We start from the raw sequence: 4,425 nt of genomic DNA, 5'->3' as shown, positions 1-4,425 counted from the left end.
AAATACAAATAGCATCTTCTGGAATGAAAAATGTGCATGGCGAATTCTCATAGAAATGGAATAAGGCTTTCGAACATTCTTTACATAAGCAATGCATTTAAAAAATATATATTTAGTGCCAATTTATCTAATATAACTAATAACTAATATAACTATAAATATTTTCAGCTTTGTTGACGTCAAAAGTCCGGAAAAGTTGTTAACGAAGGAAAACTGCTTCATGTATAATGAAGACGCAAAACACAAAGTTTAGTTTTGAAGAGCATACAAATTGTCACTTAATGCAATTTTTCGCCTACAAAAGTTTTTGATATAAGTCAACTTATTTGAAATTTTAAGCTAATGATTAATACAGCCTTCTTTTGTCGAATCTTTGACGAGTTTTTAAAAATTTTTTGAAATTTCTTTTAATAATGCTTATTATGAATACAGACTTCTTTTATCGATTTTTTAATTTTTTTTTTGAAATTGCTTTTAATAATCTGGCGCATAAGACTATCAGGAACCGATACAGCACGAATATCAACACGACCGATACAAACAAAGTGTTGAGTGATTTAAAAATTTTAAACTAATTGAAACCATTCAAGTAACTTTTTCAAGCAAGCATCCTGCAACTGACACGTGTGTAGGTAGTTAGATTAATTTTGCTCACAGACTTTAAATAATGTAATAATTATCAACCAATTTATAGCTCAGTCAATAAACTAGCAAGTCAGGTGTGTTTCAGCATCAAACCATTTAGATATTTGCTTCCTAAGCTGTAAAAGAACACCCACCCAATCATCCATATCAAACCTACCCTTATAAAAGTCATTTATGCTCTAGTAGTTATCAAATGAGCTTTCGTCACCTCTTTATTGGAACAAGTTAAACTGGTTAGTACAAGTTATTATTGAGAAGGGAGGGAAGGGACATTCTTTTAGTTGTATTTGGGAGCAGGGCTTTTCCTAGGAGGACTTTACCGAATGCGCGAAAAATCTCAACCAATCAGTGTCCTATAATCTGAATAATCTGTCAAAAACTGACTGTTTGTCAAGCACATTTGTGTCAACTGTTCGAATACTGAAATATAATTGGCATCGGGTTCTTCTGGCTTGAATGGTTCCCCCCTTTTGGGATAGAAGGTCTATTAAAAGAATTCGGAGTGGGTGGGAGGGATTTAGGGAGGTTTGAAAGAGTTAGTTAAATAACTAAGGTGATCAGTTCGGTGATGTTGATACGCTGGTTAGACTGACTTGAGCCTCTTGGACTCAATCCAGTGGCTTCCAATTCACAACTTCATACAATATTAATCAAGTGTCATTCGCTACCAATAGTCAGTCTCGAAACACAAAAGAATCATAATTTAAGTATGGGATCCACCTCATCTGATGTTATATGATTATGATTTTGTGACGTCACTTCTACAAGGAAGGAATTCCGGTTATATTTTTGTAGCAGTCGAAAAAACGACTGTCAATTATTGATGAAAGCTGATTGCACAAACCTGCCATTAGAGAAAGAAACAACAAAACAACAGCGGTCACAAACGATGAGAGGAGTTGTTTTGCAATTACGATCTACCATCGCATTCCCGATAAAAGGTTAGTTGTTTGTTATTGTTTATTATCCATTGTTGTCAATACACGCTATTGTTGTCAACGCATCACTATTTTTTTTATCATATTCCTTTTTTCGCGCAACTTTCAAATTTAAATTGGCCTGAAGTTTTAGATCTCCATTGATCATTTAAGTAACTTTGTCGTAATAGTACGTAAAAGTGTTAATCTACTCCTATACTGTACTGCAGACAACAAACTTATAAGAGCCTAATCGGGAACAAATGCTGGTTTGGGGCGGGGGTTATATACCTGTTTTTAGGGAGCATCGTGAGCCGAATATTTAAATGGAAAGCGCGATCGAGTCTTTTGTGGCCTGTATTTTTAAAAAAGTTTCCCTGCATTTTTTTTTTGAAAATCCGCACCATCGAGAAAATCCTTGATCTGTCCCTACTCGGAAATCATCTAAAGCTGAATTGCAATAAAGTTATATTGCGCTGCTGTAGTGTTATGACAATAGTCTTGTATGTAGATTTTTTTGTGAATTTTTTTTGGGATTGATGGAAAATTTTCTGCTTATCAAAATTCGAAGTTAAGGTCAAGAATTGTAAAAATACGTTAACGAAAAATGCGAACAACTGAAACAAACAAAAATCTGAATGAATTTTCCGAACTATTGTAAGTTTAAAAGTTGTTTTTCTTTAATATCAATTTATTGGCCGGTTGTCTGCCTTGAAATATGCATTAAGGGAACAGTTTTATGATTCAGATTTTTCACATTTTCGTCTTGGGGCTTTTGTGAATAGAATGATAGTTACAACCATAGATTTAACTATTTTTCAATTTAGTCAATTTCTAAAGTCAATTTCTCGGCTTATAGCCATCATGAACAACCGAATAACCATCATACTTACACACCTTGTCCTGTAGCGGGCCGAGGGTAGGACACCGCCTCACCTCCTGAATTAGGTTACCAAATTTTCACAAAGGGTCCCCCCTTTGGTATAATTTTACGACATCCATCTGTGACTGGCCAACCTCTATTTTTTCTAAAGGTGGCTATATAATTAAATTTGAGGGATGAGCGCGCGCCGGAAAAAATGCAATTTTTGAGGCTTCAAAAAATTTACTGAGCTTAACTTATTTACATAATACTGTAATACTGAGCTTAACTCGTGTGATGTTTTAGGAAGTATTTTTCTCTTGCTTGTTCTTTTTCTGACTGCCGAGTGCCTCTGCTGCTCCAAAACATCTCCGCCATGGTCTTGCAGTGTCGCCAAGAGAGTCCCAGGCAACACATTCAACCCTTTTATTCACTATTCAAAGAAAACAACAACAACAACAGATACTAGGCAAAACGAGTTAACCGCTTCGAAGAGAGATAAATGGAAAGAGTCAAACGATTCGCAAGATGATGAAATCTTGAAGCTGTATTGCAAAATTTTGCCTGAAAGTTTCGTTTGCGATCCGTTTGGGGCGATTTACGAATATGATGCGAAATACTTTGCCTCGAAGTGAACTCGTGTTCATCTGAAATCTGTTCGAGATCGATATTATGACAGAGTACCTGCCTGCATCAGCAATCGAATCAATTTCAAGTTGCTAAATAACAAACCTAACACCATAAATTTAACAATTCAGTTGATTTAGACACGTTTTTTTCCGACCAGATAAGTAAATAAATTAGCTCAAACTGCACGAAAATGCACATATATGTGCTCAAATAAATGACGAGTTGATTTGATGCATGAATCGTGCTTGGTTACTCAAGTGTACTTGCGGGCGTAGTGTTTTAAAATCAGTCCATTTTTCTACCAAAGTCGCACGTTTTTGTGCGCAATGTTTATGCGTTAATTAAACAGCATAATCTAGCTGTACCAGTTTTTTAAAGGGTATGATTTGCTACTTGATATCCAAAAATAGGAAAAGTATTACAATAAGTGGCAACTTAGAGAGCTATTAGAGTTGTGACTGTATTATACTTGAGAACTAAAATGCATAATATATTCGTTTCCTTTTCAGTCAGTTGAACTTGCTACTACGATTGTAGTTTCTTAGTTTTTGTAAATACGTTATTCTGCCAGATGAAACGGTTTTCAACAATTTTACTCTTCTGCTACTAGATAGTTTGGCCTTCAATTGGATTATAAGTTCTGTTCGAAGTTTAACAAAGAGCGATCCGGCTATTTAACTTGAATCTGCCATCTATTGTTATATAGCACCCAATTATTAAGTATAATTGAGAGTATAATTGAATTTTGTCCCGAGGTTTCAAAAAAGTTTTCTATGTTTTGAGAAAAACTGGCTTGAATTTTTCAGTTTTCCAGAGTAATATACATCAACGAATTGGACGAGTGTTTGTCTTTACAGCTAAAACGTGCAGAAGACCCCGTGTTACAGTGGAAATTTCTGTTTGAATGAAAAGCGGAAAGTCGCGTGTTTGTTTCTTCGTGTGCGAATTTGTTTTTGGAGGCTTTTTTTTGGGGCTCAAATGTTAGATCTGCAAAAACTTTTAGTTGTGAATGCATTTTTCTGTTTGCACAATTTTTAAATGCTCATCTTTGCACATAGTGTTTAGAATCAATTAGAAATTGACGGTTAAGTATATTTTTAAAAAGTCATCTTCGTCTTGACATCTTATGTTTCATCCAAAGATGTGATTGCTCATGGAAAACTGCTAAACGCTTATCGTTTTTCATCAATCTAAATTTCGCTTCGCTACTGCTAAATACAGTGCTGATATAGAGTCGATGAACGTAGTTCAGACTCTTAAATAGGTCGCAATCATTTTTTTTCAGGAGAAAAACCTAAAATTTGTTCAGGCTTAAGTTTACTTTGTTGTGGTTTGACTTTCAAATTCTTTTTTTAAGAGTAATGAACGTAG

The 4,425-nt window shown here is 34.8% G+C and overlaps 1 long non-coding RNA gene across 2 annotated transcripts; it reads left to right on the top strand.

Moving 5' to 3' along the window:
- Window positions 1–595: 595 nt before the first annotated feature.
- LOC134853848 (uncharacterized) lies at window positions 596–3,194 on the top strand. 2 transcript variants are annotated; one of them, XR_010164374.1, is made up of 3 exons: window positions 596–878; window positions 1,233–1,586; window positions 2,731–3,194. It is a non-coding gene; the product is annotated as an uncharacterized LOC134853848 (long non-coding RNA). The 2 variants fall into 2 exon arrangements; XR_010164373.1 differs by lacking the exon at window positions 596–878 and having other exon boundaries at window positions 1,166–1,586.
- Window positions 3,195–4,425: the final 1,231 nt, after the last annotated feature.

This window comes from Symsagittifera roscoffensis, chromosome 1, assembly GCF_963678635.1.
Source record: "Symsagittifera roscoffensis chromosome 1, txSymRosc1.1, whole genome shotgun sequence".
Lineage (NCBI taxonomy): Eukaryota > Metazoa > Xenacoelomorpha > Acoela > Convolutidae > Symsagittifera > Symsagittifera roscoffensis.
The sequence above is the reverse complement of the archived record's forward strand: the minus strand, read 5'-3'. Positions and strand labels throughout refer to the sequence as shown.